The sequence below is a fragment of the Ylistrum balloti genome, unplaced genomic scaffold (genome assembly GCF_031769215.1).
Source record: "Ylistrum balloti isolate Yb309-2 unplaced genomic scaffold, AGI_CSIRO_Ybal_v1 Utg371838, whole genome shotgun sequence".
In the NCBI taxonomy this organism is placed as follows: Eukaryota; Metazoa; Mollusca; class Bivalvia; order Pectinida; family Pectinidae; genus Ylistrum; species Ylistrum balloti.
Genome location: NW_026782912.1, coordinates 142,786 through 164,692, shown reverse-complemented (window position 1 = coordinate 164,692; position 21,907 = coordinate 142,786). Strand labels below are relative to the sequence as shown.

At 35.6% G+C, this 21,907-nt stretch overlaps 1 pseudogene; it reads right to left on the bottom strand.

Moving 5' to 3' along the window:
* Window positions 1-10,664: 10,664 nt before the first annotated feature.
* On the bottom strand, window positions 10,665-11,744 carry LOC132563732 (beta-1,3-galactosyltransferase brn-like; annotated as a pseudogene).
* Window positions 11,745-21,907: the final 10,163 nt, after the last annotated feature.

The window sequence follows — 21,907 nt, the reverse complement described above, 5'->3', positions numbered from 1 at the left end:
AACAACTTTTAAAGAACAAATTGAGGCCAAACTAATTAATTCTAGGTGCCAAGATCCCTCTTAGATGCTTTTCCTTTGCTGGACAAATGCCCCTCTTTATATAGGGCAATGTTTTGAGGAATTTTGAAAATGTGATTGTATTAGATTGCCACTGTTTCATAATATTTATTTCAGATTTATCTATTTGAATATCTGCATGCTTGTAATGCTTTGATGAATAGTAAAGGTGATTTGAATGCCTTTAATAGCAAACTTGCCAAATCTTCTGTAACAGTTCTATAGACATGGAGCATCATTAAATCTTAAAAATTGGCTTTAATTTCATAAACTCTGTTTGTCTGCCAAGTAAAGCAGTATCAAACATTGTTTCATTTCACAGAACTTTTTAGATGAATTTTTATACAGTGAAAAAATATGTAAACATGTTAAAGGTTTGTCCTTGTCAAAGATCTCACATGATAAAATGACTGCCACATGTTTTACATCCCATTTATAAGTACTTATTCATCTTCACAGCATTAGTATTTCTTATCCTTATTTATACCCTTTAAAAGGACAGAAAGTTTGAAGTGTGTTGTGTTCCTGTGATAAGTTGTTAGTCACAATTGGTTTAACCAATAACATTCATCGTAACTGTTTATCATTATTGGTTCAACCAATAACATTCATCGTAACTGTTTATCATTATTGGTTCAACCAATAACATTCATCGTAACTGTTTATCATTATTGGTTCAACCAATAACATTCATCGTAACTTTTTATCATTATTGGTTCAACCAATAACATTCATCGTAACTGTTTATCATTATTGGTTCAACCAATAACATGTATCACATTGTTAATCATGATTGGTTCAACCAATAACATTCATCGTAACTGTTTATCATTATTGGTTCAACCAATAACATTCATCGTAACTGTTTATCATTATTGGTTCAACCAATAACATTCATCGTAACTGTTTATCATTATTGGTTCAACCAATAACATTCATCGTAACTGTTTAACATTATTGGTTCAACCAATAACATTCATCGTAACTGTTTATCATTATTGGTTCAACCAATAACATTCATCGTAACTGTTTATCATTATTGGTTCAACCAATAACATTCATCGTAACTGTTTATCATTATTGGTTCAACCAATAACATGTATCACATTGTTAATCATGATTGGTTCAAACATTAACATTTATCATACTGTCAACTATTATTGGTTCAACCAATAACATCTATCACACTTTAATATATAGCATTCAAAGCATTCTTTTTATAGCTGAACATTTCTAGAGGTTGGTTTGATCAAACATGCTGATTTAAAAAAAAATATATAAGAGATTTTTGGAAGAAAGTGAATAAATGAAATTAATTTAATTAATTGTCGTTGTATCACATTACAAGTCTGAAGAGTGTGCATGGTTTGTATGTGTATTTGTTTACAAGTTAAAAATGGAATCAATAAAAATTAATTGTAAAGAAAAGGCAAGTGGATGGGAAAACTGTTAAACCAATGCAAATTAAAAGTCATTCTTGCTTCATGTTTGATTTGTATTTGATTTTTAAATGCAAGTGAGAAACATTGGAATTTGATCTCTCTTTCACACTTTATAAGTTAAAATATCCCTAAACGTTGGTGTCCTCTGGAACTGCATAAGTCACAAGCTTTAAGTGGAGCAACAATAAAGAATGACACCATCAACACAATGAAAGGCTGGAACCATGAGCACTACCTCATGCCATGCAAGTTTTTTTCTGTTAATCATGCATAAAAGAATATAACTTTATGGACAAGATCTGATTTTAACTCACCTGTCCATAAGGGCATACTACAACGTCCATCGCCCGGCCATGGGTCAATTTTTCTGCAAATCATAACTAGTCTTAAACAGAATGATTGAATTTTGCTCAGATTTAGTGTGAAGAAATCTTGGGTAAGGGAGATTCGATTGGTCTCAGCCCCCTAGGGCAGGAGGTGCCACGTCCAATAAGGGAAATAGAGCAAATTTTGGAAAATCCTACTCCTCCTATAGGAATGATTGGATTTGCCCATATTTGGTCCAAAACATTCTTGGGTGAAGGAAAAACTATTTTGTATACAAATACAAAATTGCTGAGTTTAGCTCTCTTAGGGTGGGAAAGGTGGGACTCAATAATTGAAATCAGGGCATTTTTTTTTAAAAAATCCTACTCCTCATGTAGGAATGATTGGATCTTGCCCAAATTAAGTCTGAAGCGTTCTTGTGTGAAATAGAATTAATTTTGCATAAATGAAATGATGGGTCTCAGCATTTGGGATTGGATGTGCCAGGCCCAATATGTGAAATAGAGCAAAATCTTTAAAATTCTACTCATGCAGGAATGAATGTATACTGAGAGGAAAACGATACGCAATTAGCAGAAAGTTAATATTGTAAATTAAATCCTTGAAGTACACCCTTGAAACTTGACAAATGTGTGCATCTGAGTTAGATCCCTATGGTACCGTATTAAAATGTCTGATGCATAACTAAACTGCGCACGCCGCTTGAACAAAAGAAGAAGAGACAAAAGCATTGGTTCAAAATCTGTGTGTGCGAATCTTCAGACATATCCGTCTTGATTTCACACATTTTAAGCATAAACAATTCACCGTAAAAATGCCACGACTGTCCGAAGTTGATAGGGGTTGCATTGCACTTCTTACGCAACCCGCAAAATCAGGTCGCTAATCAATTTGGAGTCCATCCATCGAACATTTGCCGTCTCATCCAAAGACTACATGCCACCGGAAGGGTTGCAGACCGTCCCCGAAGCGATCGCCCTCGTGTGACGACGCGTCGGCAGGATAGGGCAATGCGACTTTCGCACCTACGCAATCGCTTTCAGACGGCCACGGAAACAGCAAGGAACACAATTGGGCGTCATCATGTTCCAGTTGATCCAAAGACTGTGCGTACTCGACTGCGTGCCTTCGGTCTAAGACCGCGGCGGCTATATGTTGGACCACAGCTGAATGAGCGGCGACGTGCCAGACGAGTGCAATGGCTGAACGCACATTCCGTAAGACGCTTCCCAATGCAACGTTGGGGGAGGGTCCTGTTCTCAGACGAGTCCTGGTTTTCGCTTTACCGGGCAGACGGCCAACGTCGTGTCTATAGACGAACCCACGAGCGCTATGCAGATACTTGCGTGATAGAGAATGACCGTTTTGGAGGAGGATCAGTCATGATATGGAGACGGATTGCGCATGGTATCAAGACTCCTCTGGTCGTTATTCAGGGAAATCTCACGGTCGTCCGCTATAGAGATCAAGTCCTAGCGCCGCATGTTGTTCCTCTATTACAGCAGCGTCAAGTGACGTTTTAGCAGGACAACGCTCGGCTGCTTGTAGCGAGGGTTTGCTGTGGTTATCTCGCACCAAACAATGTCCCCACCCTAGACTGTTCTCAGACGAGTCCTGGTTTTCGCTTTACCGGGCAGACGGCCAACGTCGTGTCTATAGACGAACCCACGAGCGCTATGCAGATACTTGCGTGATAGAGAATGACCGTTTTGGAGGAGGATCAGTCATGATATGGAGACGGATTGCGCATGGTATCAAGACTCCTCTGGTCGTTATTCAGGGAAATATCACGGTCGTCCGCTATAGAGATCAAGTCCTAGCGCCGCATGTTGTTCCTCTATTACAGCAGCGTCAAGTGACGTTTTAGCAGGACAACGCTCGGCTGCTTGTAGCGAGGGTTTGCTGTGGTTATCTCGCACCAAACAATGTCCCCACCCTAGACTGGCCCCCATACAGCCCTGACCTCTCCCCAATAGAACATTTATGGGACGAGTTGGACAGAAGGATAAGACGTAGACTGTATCCTCCAATCAACGTCGCTCAGTTGGCGTTGCCGCTGAATGAGGAATGGAATCGTATACCAATGAGAAGGGTTAATACCCTGATCAATTCAATGCACAAAAGAGTTCCTGCAGTTACTGCAGCTCGCGAGGGGCACACATGATATTGATGGGTCCAGAACTCGCTTCATTTTGAGTGGGGTACTCTTGGATCAACGTCAAATTTGAAAGGTTTACTTAACGTACACGAATGAAATTCTCGTAGGTGACAGAGTGGTCAACTATCTTCCAGTTACACCATAATTACATTCTAAAACCCTTTTCTATTTCCCATAGTTGACCTGGAAATTCCTAATTGCGTTTCTTATTCCATTCAGTATAATTTGGTTCAAAGCATTCTTGGGTGAAAGGGAACCGACTTTGTATAAGTGGTGTGTCTCCATCTCTTTTGGCGAGAGGGATGGGCCCAATAGAAGAAATAGATCAAATTCTGTAGAATTTTGTAGTAGTGATTTGAGAAGTATGAATGGTTTTGCTGACCCACAAGGTACAGAGGGTTGAGGTCTAACAGGAAGATTGATATGTTGTATGTTATGTACTTGAGTATTTAGAATTTCTCCTTCTTTAGTTTGAATAAAGCAATTTCAGCCAAGGTTAGACAGGTGATTGATACAGGCACCATGGTCATTTTGTTTATAAGATTGATCGATCCTTTGAAATAAGTTTTTGCAGAAAAAAGTCCACTGGTAGAGATTTATACAGACCAATTAATAAACTGGTAATAAAGCACAATCTTATCAACATTGTGTTGAAAATGACAGAGTTTGTAAGTTTGGTTAGGCCAAGCTGCATCCTCTGTTAACGTGTATATAATGTCGAACCAAGGAATGAAGTAGCATATAAAACATCACGTGACTTTTTTCATCTGATGTCAAATTCGGTAAAACAGATCTCAAATACGATACGATATTAGGTAGAACATACATAATGCTACATGTGAGGTAGTACCGACAAAAACGCTAGATTAGATCGATTTAAAACCTTTTTGATCAGGGTCGGATTTTGAAGTTTTTAGAGATCATTTAAACTGACTCTACCACCATTAACACATCGGTCTAATCCTATTCACGGTGTCGAACCCTGATCAGAAAGAAGAACGCTCCGTAGAAAAGGTGTGCTTACATATATCTACTGTCGTACATGTACGTTTGCTGACAAACCATATAGATGTCACTGTTTGATGTGTTCTTTCAGAAAAAAATGTTTCTTTTTCTCTTTTTTGACAGAGTGACAGTCTTCCTGTGGTGTCTAAAAAATCATATTTGGGCGGCACATCTACACATTTATATATACACACGTGTTTATTATGCGTTGAGGTGTAATTAATCGGCTTTCAGCATGGTTTGAATATTGTACAAAAGACATACAAGTGAATGGCACCTTCTAATACAAATTTAGATAAGATGAACTGGGTAAAGTATATTTTTTCAAATGCTTAATGGTGGCCACTATCGGAAGCACTGGGTTACTGATATATAGTATCTTGGAAGGCAGAGTATGTTATTGTAAGCACAAATCCTAGTAAATCCATCATGTCTTGGATATGGAGATTGGTGTTCTTTCGCCATGACCGGCCTTGCTCTAGGCGGCACCGAATTATACCAAGTGCTTTGTCAAGTGGTGTGTTGGAGAAAAGAGACACTACATCCTGTAGTTTTGGATAAGTACTGTGGACATACTCTCTGCAAGGTTTTTCGAGTATTTGACATGGTGTTCTGACTTTCCTACCAGGGGTCATAGAATGTCTGCTAGTGACCTGTAGACATTATTGCCAATGGAACCAGTATAGTCCACTATAAGCCGTAATGAATTCCCTTCTCTGTGGATCTTGGGTGTCATTCTAGGTTTGTTCTATGCGGTGTCCATGATTACTGTGTCAGCTGGTAAAATCATGCTAAATGGGAATTTCGTAGATTTTAAAACACTTAGTGAAAAGTAATGTTTTCTCGTTTTTCAATACGTCGATTTTGATGTTAATAACGTGTGTTCTTTCTCTTACTAGATATTTCTGCACATTACTAACGATATTGATGGTATTAATCAGACATCTAATATTGAGACTTGAAGGTGTTATTTCTAAGTCCTTACATCGCAGCGTGACCATTTGGTGATTTCTGTGTCTCCCTGATTTCTATTAAAGGTTCTCGAACTTTCGCTCTTCTTTGAAAACAGATTGCCAACACTTAGCTTGGATATTTCGGGAAATTTTCTTCTGATTGGTAATGTCTATGGAATAGTGTTAAACAAAACGTAGCCGAATTGACTACAGTGCATTACTACCAGGTTGTGTATTTGTTTGGTCTATAATCTGTTTACAATCTCGTCACACTATTTTCGACATTAGTGTACATAGGACTATAGTACAGCCAAAAAAGTTGGTAGATTCCATACCATCTCTCGTACACAACGTACGTCAGTGTTAGTACGCTCCACGCTGGTCATTTGTCCGATAAAAGTGACTGTGTAGTCATCGAAACGTCACACTCTAATCTCCTACTGGTTTTGTTATAAGAACTTTTTATTCTATTTAATTTGAAGGAAATATACCGAAAAACGTCGAGTGCATTCTGAACCGCACCACTATTCGAATGAGTAAAAATATAGCATGCAGGTTACAGTAAACTTCGGGAACTACTAGTCCACCAGCAGTGTCTACCACATACAACAACCTCGACGAGACTATGGGTATGAATATGACCATGAATATATAGAGACACGCCTCTTCCTTTACGAAAACAACCAATGAAATACCAACACGTTAACTGAATCGCAATCAAAAAGGTAATTCAATAAAAAATAAGGCAACATATGAACAAATATATTTACATGGAGGCTCCTGAAAGGGTACAGAAAGATTAGGACACTGTGTTCCGGAAAAGTAAGCGTTTTGTGCTTTATCTACGACACCCGCCATGTAAATCGTGGCCAATCCAAGTAGGTTAATTCACATTGCTAATGAAACGAAAGAACACAACAACGGAACTATAAAATATACCACAGAGCAGCAAACTTCGCGCAGGGAAGTATAAAATTTCCCAGTGGGATCATTATAATTTCCCCATTATATCTGGCCTACAGTCTTACTGTGATACTGTTTACTCAAGAATTGGAATCAATAGTTTTTTTTATTTTAATGAACTTAATAAAGTTTATAGTCAATCTTAATCACCATCTTCTAAAAAACATTTCTTCTATAGAACATTTTATTTTCCTCTTTGTATATGGCCATACCACATTCTAGCCTGAGGCAACAACCTTGTTCACTTGTCAGGAAAACTTTATCTATCAAGAAAAGTGAACGGTGGAACAAATATATCGTGGTCGACAAGAGCGTATTTCATGAAAAATACGTTAAAATAAATTAAAAAAATACACAGAGGAATTAAAAATTAAGAAAATAATCGAGTTTATGGATAATAACATCTTCGTCTAGTTTGGTGTATCTTTCAACAGACTATTGACATACCTATGTGAACTGTGCCCTTCTGTTGGCTGGCTTTTGTTTTTGTTTTCATAATTGGTTACTATGTACGATGTTCATATGTCAAATGGGGTTTAAAGACGAGTATAATTTTATCACAACATTCAGATTACAGTGTCGAAACATTTCCCATGTGTTCATATTTATTTCTCTCTATAACACAATTTAGGTTTCTGACTCTTCTCTTCACATTCTTTTAACGCAACACGGATGACTGCACACACGGACGTAATATAATTTTAGTTTAATAATTTAGGTGAAATGCAAAGTCACGCCATAGAGATCCACTTCGAGTTTAAATGCGATGAAAAATTTAGAGTTGGGAGACAAATATTTTTGTAAACATCCTCAACGATACACTCATTTACTGTAAAGTATTGTCGATGTTCCGGATAGTTGCTACTTAAAGTCATTAGATAGTCATCGAATTCCCTTTATACTTTTAATGTACCTATTTTTGGGATTATACGCCATCCTAGGAAATAACGAATAAAACCCCTCCAATATAACAACACCTAACACTTCCACTGAAAAACCAAGGTACACTCAATAGCATACGCGCATATCAAAAAACGTGTAAGGAACACAAAGTTTATCCTTTAACTTTGAACGTGATAATAGGTCCATGGTGAATCATGCAAAACAATGTTTTATGGTAACATAATTGTCAATAATTCATTTAATATTTATTTCATATTGCACATATAAAAGACGTTAAATCAGAATTGAAATTTATATGAATTCCAGTCTTAATATCTCAGATTATGAAATATATTCAGTGGGTCATGTGACAGAGGGTTGCCGTAGACTTAAGAGGTCAAACTAATTTTCTAACCGTTTGACTTTTCACCTAATGATGGTAACTTAATAGGTTAGGTGCATACGTATAACAACGTTGGATATTGTCATGAAAAAAAGCGTAACTGATGTCTTAGGTACAAACTTATAACAGCGCCGGATATTGTCATGAAAAAAACATAACTGATGTCTTAGGTACAAACTTATAACAACGCCGGATATTGTCATGAAAAAACGTAACTGATGTCTAAGGTACCTACTTATAACAACGCCGGATATTGTCATGAAAAAAACGTAACTGATGTCTGAGATACCTACTTATAACAACGCCGGATATTGTCATGAAAAAACGTAACTGATGTCTAAGGTACCTACTTATAACAACGCCGGATATTGTCATGAAAAAAACGTAACTGATGTCTAAGATACCTACTTATAACAACGCCGGATATTGTCATGGAAAAAACTAACTTGATATATAAGGTACCTACTTATAACAACGCCGGATATTGTCATGACAAAATGTATCTTGATATCTAAGATGCTTATACATCAGGGGCGTAGCTTCCATAGAAAGAAAAAGCCCGGGCCTACACATAAAAAATCCGTACATAGACTATGTCGGACAAATTACAAAACTAAGGTTGAAAATAAATATCTAATATTTTTGATAAATAAAAAAATATAAATAGAAAATTGTTGAATAACTAGGCCTAGTGCATTGCTTTCCGGAACTTTATACACGTCATACTATTCTACTTCTTACTATCATTTCAACGTTTCCGATTATAATGTTGTTAAAGTGCAAATTTTCTAAATGAAGAAAGCTTCTGGATTACAGATGTCGATCGACAAGTTTTTCAAACAAAATAAAGTTGAATCGAATTATGATTCTCCTGGGCCGAGCAAGATCGCCACAGGTACCCATCCGATTACTGGCGTCGTTTACTCTTCTGCGTGTTTCTTGACCACATGATTCAGGAACTGACAGATCGCCTACTTAAAGCGGAGCTACACTTCACTGCTTTTCAGCTTATGCCAAGAAAAGTAAGAAGCATATCACATGAGCAGATTGCTCTCAGTTTTGATACATACCAGGCTGACATCACTGGTGATCTTACGTTTTTCAGAAGTGAAGTTATGCGATGGCAGAAACGTTGGGAGATGGCAATAAACAGACCAGAAGAGGTACTCGACCGCACTGCAAGACAACTTTACCCATCTATATGCGATATTTTGGAGATTCTGCTTACCATCCCAGTGTCCACTGCCACAGCTAAGCGGTCTTTCAGTGCTCTGAGGCGAATCAAGACATATCTCAGATCGTCTGTCATCATTGGCACTACTTCACAAACACAGGGAAATTTCTATCGATACGGAAATTGTCATGGGCATTTTCGCGAATCAAAAGAACAGAAAGTTAGCTCTTATTTAGTCAGAAGTTGAAGTTTGTTGTTCAATAAAACAATCTCAGAAAACGATTCAAAACATCTTTGAAATCATGAAATTTATTTCCCCTGATCCCCCTTACCAGGGCCCTGTGGCTTACACATTTCTGCTGGGATAGCTACGCCCCTGTATGTCACAACTGAAACATCAGAAACTGCCACAAAAAACGTTAACTTGATATCTAAATACATACATATGATATTGTCGGATATTAGATACGAAATAACGTTAATAAACACAATAAACTACTGTCAGACGAAAAATCTTTGAAACGAAGGAAAACATCGAACAGATGATTTACACGTTGACCCACGCAACAATGAAACCTGATCTTATTTGATGGTATATACTCTCATGTATTTAATCTAAGCTCCATATATCGACATACCCGTGATAGATATTATAACGTAAAATACAGACCATCTTCAGCAGTATAAAGAGGGTTGGTCATTCATCTTCAGCAGTATAAAGAGGGTTGGTCATTCATCTTCAGCAGTATAAAGAGGGTTGGTCATTCATCTTCAGCAGTATAAAGAGGGTTGGTCATTCATCTTCAGCAGTATAAAGAGGGTTGGTCATTCATCTTCAGCAGTATAAAGAGGGTTGGTCATTCATCTTCAGCATTATAAAGATAGTTGGTCATTCATCTTCAGCATTATAAAGATGGTTGGTCATTCATCTTCAGCAGTATAAAGAGGGTTGGTCATTCATTTTCAGCATTATAAAGAGGGTTGGTCAATCAATTAAGTTTTAACGTTTACATCATATACACCAATATATAGAGAGTTAGTCAATCAATTTAATATTATTGTTCAAGTCAACTGAAGTAATATAAAGGGGTTTGGTCTATCGATTTCGTTTTATTGTTTACATCATATACACCAATATAAAGAGAGTTAGTCAATCAATTTTTTTCTGTCGAACACAAATTCCCTTCAATAAATGACGACTCTAGTTAAAGTTGAAACACTGTTATTCGTTACCATTGTTAATACCATTACGATCGTTTGAATTATTTATCAAAGCAAAAACGTGAATTGGCACCTCCAGTTAAAGGCGCACATTCTCACTCGACCTCAGTATACGCCCAACCATTTGAAAATCTGCCATATTCTTAAATTCGCTATACACCATTTGTGCGAGATCAGTGTCTACTAAGTGAGGTGTGGTGATAAACCTGTCATCATGTTGGGGGTGTTACACCTAGTTTATTAGCTACGACACCCAGGTACACGTCATCAATACCTGTGGGTTTTTTTTTAACATACAGAAACGCAAACACAGGTTGAAGGGCTACCGACCTTGACACCGTGTATACGGCTCCCGCCAAATATGGAGGACAACTGTCAGTGGACATATACCATTTAGAAAATCTTGATATAAACTGACCGCTGTGTGGTAGTAAGTTCTCAATCATTAGCTAGTTATTGCTTTATGCATCAAGTGTATATATATATATATATATATATATATATATACTTTAGAATGTTAGCAATACTAATGTAATGACCATCGTCTACACACACAGTATGAGTAGCCTGACCACAGTACTTGGCAGCCCAGTTAAATCCCATTATGGTTTTATAAGTATTGTTCATGTAAACATCCAGAAACGAGTCCTGTATGATATCACCCTGTAAAGTCGCTTCTGTATCAACTTTCTGCTGATGTAATGTGTTATATGCGAGTAAATACAAAATTTGGAGGTTGTCCGCTGACACTTTCCCCACGTGGCTCTTATGGAATCTCGCAAATGAAAATTGCTGACTGCAGATTTCACTAAAATTAGAATAGAAGTTGATCCACCAGCAATTAAGTCACATTTCGTTTTGAAGTGGATGTAATTAAATGGGTGTGGATTGATCACTTTGAGAGAGGTCTGTCTTCCTCTCCTTTTGAATTCCTTGTAATTTCTTTCAAAATCAATATTCATCGGATACGTCAATTTTGTATGGTAATCCACTCAGGCATATTCCGATAAATTTATGATAACCAGACAGAACATAATTACTAAAAAGAAAAATGCCAAATTGTGCTTTGATACGGTATATACAACAAACTTTCCAGGTAAACCTTGTAGTGTGTTTCTCCTGTATCTGCTGCCTTTCTGCTCGAAGTTCCTGCTGACATGTCTTCCTTCTTCATGAAACAACTTCTTACAGATGTGTGAAATGTGTTAAAACAACACCGAAAAGACATGTATTATACATGTTGACTACAATTGTGCTTCTCAATACACGCTGATAGCATATGCTTTTGTACGGTCCTGTTCGAAATCCATTTTATATGGACGCTTAAACAATTGAAATTCGTGACGCTTGACCTCTGATTAGACAGCGATCAGATGTGATTTTTGTTGTATGCCACGACGCTGTTATACATTTGTAGCAATTCCGCATCATGATTCATTATGTTGTGCTAAGGTGTCACCAGAAAGTGGGAAAGGAACACAGCTGCTCCTCTGTTGTGTCCGCTGTTAGGCCCATATGTTTGGAAGGGTTCAGGCTTTTTTGACTCAATGGAACTATAATTGTTGGTTCTTTTTGTGTCAAAGTATTCTTGTTGAGCTTATCAAAAATATAAAATGGTGACGAATTAGAACTTGTATTTAAAAATAAATCTAATTGAACACGATATATTAAGTTGCTTTTATGGATCATTTTTTATTTGAAACATATATGTGAATTGCACAACTGCACTAGCCATTCATTATGGTAGATGATTTAACCCTTGAGCCAATGACACGCTTATGTCCAGTGGCATTTTATCAATCATGGATATTTTAAATGTATGTAGTAGTTTGACCTACTTTCATCGAATCTGAGTTTCAGAGCGGATTATATTGATATGGAAAATTTCTGCGTTTCGAAAAACTCTAGATTACAATATATGCATGCATATATACTTGCAGAAGCTGAAACATTCATTGTTTAATGCATATGACAATCCAAATTGTTGCAAATTATTTATTCTTGATAAATATTCGAACGGTGTCTGTCATCAAAATCTATTAAATTTAATTATTTGGCTTTCAAAATACTGATATTCAAATGTTTGATGTGTCGCCATGTTGTCAAATCTACGAGTTAATATTCCCCGGTTGCCTGAATATTTATCAAGGGATTTCCTTGAAGATGTCGGCTACGCGTTACAACATATTCAACATTAATCTCAATAATCTTCCTGTTATGATTTACACTTTCTTCCCACGATTTCAATGATTAATGAAGATAACTGACTGATTACCTTACACAACAGGGTTTACAGCGACGATTTTGATTAACACCAAGGATGTCCCCACCCCCTTTTTTATCGCCTCATAATCTCATTCGGGAATATCCTATTTCCTTGTCTATATCATGATAGAAGTATTCGAAATCTCAATCAATTTGGACAAAATATGAACATAAGAAAGATTATGGGGAAGTTTTTTTTCTATTCCTCCGTGCGATATGAATTTGGACGTGTTTGATGCTCGTTATTGTCATGTTGGTACCGTTGTTGTATACGTTATTCTCATTTGAGAACATATCATAACTTACATTGTTCGACTTAGATTTACATTTTGTCACTGGGGCGTAGAAATGGATGTGTTGGATGTATCAGTTCGTATCTTTTTATTTACATGATGACGGGACCATGTATAATAAAGGTATTTTGCAAAACCTCAATGACAGAAAGTGCTGGACCGCTTGCTGTGACGTCCAACAATAGAATACACTTATTCTTCCGGAACACCTGGTCTCATTATCTCTGTACTTTGCAGGATTCTTCATGTAAATCTTTCTTTTGATCTGAGTTTGGATCATAATTCTGCATCTCTCGAAACCCTGTGTCGTGAATGTCTGTCAGTTGCCGACAACTTACTGAAAAATCGTGAAATTCAGAACTGTTGATTGAGCTGTGGAGTACCGTTTTAAATTCTTACAAATCTACACTTGTATCGATTGATATCTTAATAAATATTTGCTTACAACAGGTGACTGTCCTTAAAGTAATATTTTTATTGATAAGGAAGGATCTCTCATCCAAAGTCGGCTAGACACGTGCATTTCGTGTCAGAGAAATATTATAACTTTCCAAATAGGGTTTGATTATCGAGATTGGTCATGCATTAACCAAGTTATATCTTGATGAATTCGGAAATATATGTAGAAATGACTAGGTAGACATTTCCTTGTCCAGTTCCAAGTACGCTCTCGTTGCTAATGGATACCTCAAAGACTAGGACGACATCGTGAATTCTAGGCTTGTGATGGTATACAGAGCCCATGACTGTGTCCACACAGAATGCTCTTTGATTGTATTGTCTCATACGTTGTAGAAATTCTGTGTAAACATCACTGTGCGGTCACTTCCTTCAACCGATCGGAAACCCTCGGCACTTTTCGCAAATATGAGAACCCTCGGCACTTTCCGCAAGCGAGTATTTTCTCGTAAAGCTCTTCCGTTAATTCAAATTTCAGAACTTTTTTTTTATTTTTCAATATAAACTGTTGCCATTTTCTAATATTGCAAAACTTTACTTTATTTTCACTCATTACAGTTACTCGCCAAGAAAAAAATGTTATTTTTTCTCTCTTGTTGAGCATATATTCATTAACACATTAACTTAAGTCAAGATTGCTACGTTCAATTTTTTCCTTCTACCATAAGAATAACCACTATCAAATATCTTCCTACAAATGTTGTTGCATCAACCGTGAATGTACAAAACAATAATTTAAGTAATAACTCGAATCAGCTCTGCTTCTATTAAAACGAACTTTATTGAAATTTCATATTAGATGAATTATTACACTTGTTCATAAAAATTTCACTTAGATAAAAATGTAGATGGAATTTAGGGCTATTAACGAAGGGAGATAACTCGCACTAAATGATGGTTCAAACGGTCTTTAAAGAAATTGATAATGGATTGAAATTTAGAACACTAGATCTCAAAGTTAAGATTATGAACAATTTCCATAAATGATAAGTAGATAACTTCATATTCTAATGATGACATGTTTTTAATCGACTTTGAGAGGCAACCCGATTTCACAATGTTCGACCTTTCTTTAAGTCAACATTATCTGAACATAATTATTGATTACATGGTATTTGGGTATCGTACTAAATACACGCAAAATAAATGGCGCCTTTCTAATTAATGACTTATTCTAAAATATTCATTGTTATAAAATATCCTGATATAAATTGTGTACAAAGATGTATCTCATGGTTCGTCACGTGTCTCAGTAATTTTGTATTTTACATTTACATGCGTGTTGAACTTTTATCTTACTTTCTAACTACGAGATCAATACAAGGTTTGCTGTGTAGTGTTTCTCTGCCATTAAAAGAACAAGTTTGTGGAATACTTGTGTATCATTTCATTATATCTCTCGCAGACAATATACACTGAGAAACTTGTGTACCGAGTACTGTTGCTTTGAATAGATAGCTGAATTGGATAAAGTGGGTCATTTTCGCTTATCAAGATAAGTAGATCCAACAGTGGCGAAAGGTAATTTCTTATGTTTAAAATTATTCTTTATTCTTGAAGGATTGAAACTAAATGATTTGAAAACATGTTGTTATGATTGCTATCTGCGTACAAAATATTTGTTATTTCAAGAGAAAATAGCCGGGAATTGTGGAAAACAATAAAACATATAAACACAAATTATTTCCAGCGCCAGCCTCGCTCGTTCAAGTAGATTAGTACATTACAATCTTCTTACAGAAATCAGAATGAAAAGCATATGCAAAGCAAGATTTCATTCAATACCTTCGAAGCTGCTTTCATTTAAAAATCGGCACCAAAGAAGAAACCTACACAATGCATTATCGAAAGAAAATACAAATAAATATCAGGAATACATATACAGGATTACACGTGAGACAATACATATCAGGAATATATATATACAGGATTACACGTGAGACAATACATATCAGGAATATATTTACAGGATTACACGTGAGACAATACATATCAGGAATATATTTACAGGATTACACGTGAGACAATACATATCAGGAATATATATACAGGATTACACGTGAGACAATACATATCAGGAATATATATACAGGATTACACGTGAGACAATACATATCAGGAATATATTTACAGGATTACACGTGAGACAATACATATCAGGAATATATATACAGGATTACACGTGAGACAATACATATCAGGAATATATATACAGGATTACACGTGAGACAATACATATCAGGAATATATATATACAGGATTACACGTGAGACAATACATATCAGGAATATATATATACAGGATTACACGTGAGACAATACATATCAGGAATATATTTACAGGATTACACATGAGACAATACATATCAGGAATATATTTACAGGATTACACGTGAGACAATACATAGGAATATATATATACAGGATTACACGTGAGACAATACATATCAGGAATATATTTACAGGATTACACGTGAGACAATACATATCAGGAATATATATATACAGGATTACACATGAGACAATACAAATCAGGAATATATTTACAGGATTACACGTGAGACAATACATAGGAATATATATATACAGGATTACACGTGAGACAATACATATCAGGAATATATATATACAGGATTACACGTGAGAAAATAAATAGGAAAATATATACAGGATTACACGTGAGACAATACATATCAGGAATGTATATACAGGATTACACTTAAGACAATACATATCAGGAATATACATACAGGATTACACGTGAGACAATAAATAGGAATGTATATACAGGATTACACTTGAGACAATACATATCAGGAATATATATATACAGGATTACACGTGAGAATATAAATAGGAATATATATACAGGATTACACGTGAGAAAATAAATAGGAATATATATACAGGATTACACGTGAGAAAATAAATGGGAATAGATATACAGGATTACACGTGAGACAACACATATCAGGAATATATTGACAGGATCACACGTGAGAAAATACATATCAGGAATATATATATACAGGATTACACGTGAGACAATACATATCAGGAATATATATATATACAGGATTACACGTGAGACAATACATATCAGGAATATATATATATACAGGATTACACGTGAGACAATAAAAAGGAATGTATATACAGGATTACACGTGAGACAATACATATCAGGAATATATATACAGGATTACACGTGAGACAATAAAAAGGAATGTATATACAGGATTACACGTGAGACAATACATATCAGGAATATATATATATATATACAGGATTACACTTGAGACAATACATATCAAGAATATATATATATACAGGATTACACGTGAGACAATCAATAGGAATGTATATACAGGATTACACGTGAGAAAATACATATCAGGAATATATATATACAGGATTACACGTGAGACAATACATATCAGGAATATATATATACAGGATTACACGTGAGACAATACATATCAGGAATATATATATACAGGATTACACATGAGACAATACATATCAGGAATATATATATACAGGATTACACGTGAGACAATACATATCAGGAATATATATTTACAGGATTACACGTGAGACAATACATATCAGGAATATATATATACATGATTACACGTGAGACAATACATATCAGGAATATATATATACAGGATTACACGTGAGACAATACATATCAGGAATATATATATACAGGATTACACTTGAGACAATACATATCAAGAATATATATATATACAGGATTACACGTGAGACAATCAATAGGAATGTATATACAGGATTACACGTGAGAAAATACATATCAGGAATATATATATACAGGATTACACGTGAGACAATACATATCAGGAATATATATATACAGGATTACACGTGAGACAATACATATCAGGAATATATATATACAGGATTACACATGAGACAATACATATCAGGAATATATATATACAGGATTACACGTGAGACAATACATATCAGGAATATATATTTACAGGATTACACGTGAGACAATACATATCAGGAATATATATATACAGGATTACACGTGAGACAATACATATCAGGAATATATATATACAGGATTACACGTGAGACAATACATATCAGGAATATATATATACAGGATTACACGTGAGAAAATACATATCAGGAATATATATATACAGGATTACACGTGAGACAATACATATCAGGAATATATATATACAGGATTACACGTGAGACAATACATATCAGGAATATATATATATACAGGATTACACGTGAGAAAATAAATAGGAATATATATACAGGATTACACGTGAGAAGATAAATAGGAATATATACAGGATTACACGTGAGAAAATAAATAGGAATAGATATACAGGATTACACGTGAGACAACACATATCAGGAATATATTGACAGGATTACACGTGAGAAAATCAATAAGAATATATATACAGGATTACACGTGAGACAATACATATCAGGAATATATTTACAGGATCACAGGATACTGCCATGAAGGTTTTGTCTATCAGGTGGTAGAAAGCATGGTTACATCCTGATAGATATTGAAACTGAAAAAGTCGAATCCTATGTGTTAATTTCCACAGATTGAGAAGAGCTGTTCCTGACAGTCTACACTGTCCAGTCCTGTCCGTGTCAACATGACACAGTGACCTTGACTTGGATCAGGTTGTCCTGGTGACCAAAGATAACTGGTGGCGGTGATTGTTCTTTCCCCGCTGTAACTCCAGGTGTTATCGCTGTAGATTCCGGCGACATAGAATCGGAAGTCATGTTCTGTTAAAAAAAAACCCCGTGAAATTCAAATTAACAATTAGTATCTTGACCTGGAGTCAAAAACCAATTTTTGTGGACAAATTGTGGATAGGCTAAGCAAGCGTCATAAACTTCAACCATGCTTAAAAACAATCCTGACCAGTATCTCTTCTGAAAGTGATAACTATTTAATATTTGATTTATTCGACGATAACATCACGTCATGTGACTCGTGCTGTGCGGTACATGATGTTACAGAAACTGTTAACGTTATTGCTTACAAAACCGAACAGAAGTCACGCAAGGGAAAAACATTTCTTGATACAGAATCCAGTAGAGCCAAACATTGAATTGAACTTGATCATAATAGCTTTTACGCCCTTCTAGTAATGCTAATGACCTAACTTTTGAAGCTAGGAGGCGACTAAGGTAAATACAAATCTAGATGGGGAGGTATGTTATCCCCACAATTCAATACATTATGTAATTTTCTTATATTTGGTAATTTTAGAACGTCGTCAAGTTCATGTGTACGTTCTGAACCGTGTTATTATTTGAATGAATCATAACGTGACATGCTTTCGGCAAACCTTGGGATTTAACGTCCATCAACAGTGTTAAGCACCTGCAAGTGAGTAGCATATTTTGATAATGATAAATAAAACCCACACAGACAGATTTAGACACAGTATAGCCAAACCATGTACTAAACTGCATCATACCAGTTGTTTCGCCCTGCTCTTGTGTGGTTTTTGTACAATATTCAAGATTGGAGGTGGTAGACTCTGCTGGTGGAGTTTTAGTCCAAGACGTTTGCTGTAACTTGCATGCCACGTTTTAATTCTATCGAATAGTGGCACGGTTCACGATTGTCTTCATCTTTCTTACGGGATAATACTGTGGCAGTTGAACATTTATTTCGTTACCATTACGCAATTTCAATTTTTCTGACTTTATCTGAAAGTTTAACAATTACTTACCCAGGACAAAATATCCTGTAATATTCTCCTGTAGTTTCTCCATCTTGGTTGTCGTGTCGATTTCCATCAATCGTGTGAACATTGTAATACAGTTACTTGATGCTTCGGCCTGAGTCTTCTTTACCTCTACGATGCTGTATATGACACCAGTTTCCAGGTCTTTGTAGCCGTAAATATCGAATGCATCAGCTACATCTTTAACACATGTGAGACATTGTGGTTATTAACAATAGGGAAAATAAATCAAGGAAAATCTGGTGTTTTTTATCAATTTATTTCTGTGTATTGATTTTTCAACTTTTGAATAATAATCATACTGTTTTCATCATTCCAGTTTTTTTTCTAAAATTGTTTTTGCTCTTTTGAGAAACACTGATTTGGCCATTGTTCCCATATTCTCAAGTTATATGTAGGTAAACGCTTAGTATGCCCCTGTATGATAAGTATATATTTGAATACAGTGCTCGGTTTAGATGAGGCACTCGCTCGGTAGTCAATTTGTAAACAAAGTCACCATAATGACAATGCTTAGAAATAAATTAGACCTTATAGACATCACTGGTATCGAAAATCAGAATGTTAAACGAACAAGTTTCTGAAAATATAGTTCCATGTGGAGTAAGAAAAAAAAACAAATACAAACAAAACCTTTGTGATGACGACTTTTGGAATGTTATTGTTATATTTAAATTAACTTAAAGTAATAAAACACAACTATAAAAAAAACCAGACGAGTAGCTATGCGAACTAATATTGTCGTAAACAGTAGTGATGCGTCAAACCACGAGGCGATGCCGCCATGTTTGTTAACTTTTGGTGACACCTCACCTTGACTAAGAATGTGTATTCATACGCTTGACCAGATGGGCACGTGTATATATGTTTAAACATCGAGATCGAGAACTCAATTGCATGAAATACTATACCTTGACGGACGAATACACCTGTTTCGGAAGTGCTCTGTACTGGTGCGATGGTCCACGCGCTGTAACCTGTACATCTATATACACCGGTGGCGGTCCGGTAAGTGAAGGCGAAACATGTGTCGGATTTGTGACATAACACTGCGCAATCCTTCATGGACCGGATTGACAGTGTTGGTGGGATTACTACGTTCCTCATCTCGTCAGGAGGAAAGCTTACTGCCTTTCGTACGAACTGACCACGCCCACCTATCAAATAGTCAATAAAAACAAATTATATAAATAATTATGGCTTTTTCAATATATTTATTTCAGAATGGAATTGAAAATTCAATCCATGTATCAATTGAAAGGTCCAGTAAAAAAAGAAAGGCAAAAATTGAAAACAAACCCAAGAGAGATACAAATAAGACAGCTGTTCATTACAAGAAACAAGTGAAAAAAAGAAAAATATGACAGTAATAACGAATAAAACAGAGCAATGCCATGATTCGAAACAGTCACGTGATATATTTAACACCCCAAAAATTCAGATTTCAGCTTTCTGAGGAAATCAGCACAAAATGCAAGCATGAAGGAGAACTTTACGTAATTATGTGGCTCCCGTGTCCCCACCTCTCCCAAACTCGTCCGAATTAAACAAATATGCACGTAGAAAGAAGAAGCTCAATATAGAGATAGATGGAAAACTTTAACATGACATATTTTATAAACCAATTACAATTTACGGTAAACTGCAGGAGGAATCAAGATTCTAAAATATGCATTGGGATTGGTATACATAAATATGATTACACAAAGCTACACTGGAAACCATAATAGTCGAACAACTAGAATTATTCAACATGACACAATTTATAAACGAAGTTCGATTAACGGTAAATTGTAAGAGAAATTCAGAATCTGAAATGTGTGTTGTAACGACCATACATAAATATAAGCAAAGTTCAGGTCTGGTTATGTTTATTTGAGTATTTGAACATGAAGCCCATCATAAAGCTAAATAGAAAACTTAAACATTCGGAATATGACATGTACTTTGTGATGGTCCTACCTAGGCATAAATACATTCCAGGGGTGGTTATTACAGCTTATGTACATTGAGGGATATTCAGCTCAACAGAATCAGACAGAAAACATAAACATAACATAACTGATTAACAAAGTCAATTTTGAATTAAAAAAAAAAAAAAAAAAAATACCCACCCCGCCGCCACTGGAAAGGTACATATCAGAATATTTTTGACGTTCGTGCAGAGTTACCTCCCCGCACGGAGCTTTCCTACTTGATTTTATTTTTATGTAAGCATGGCGGGTATTACGCGCACCTCACGGAAAGAAATTGCTTACAGGGGAACTGTGGTGAGTTCTTATGCGTAAGTAATAGTTCTTTTTGTATTATATTAATATTATTTAATTGATGAAATGGTGCTTGAGCTGTAGTTTTTAGAGATCGCGTAGTATCGTTGTAGAATTTTATGGAAGCGCACTGCAACCGGTGCAAGGGAAATTTTAACCCATTTAAACATGCCAAGAGAATCATTTAGCAAAAGTAATTTTAAATGTTAATTATTAACAGGGATAATATCAATTTTATTTTTATTTATTTATATATATT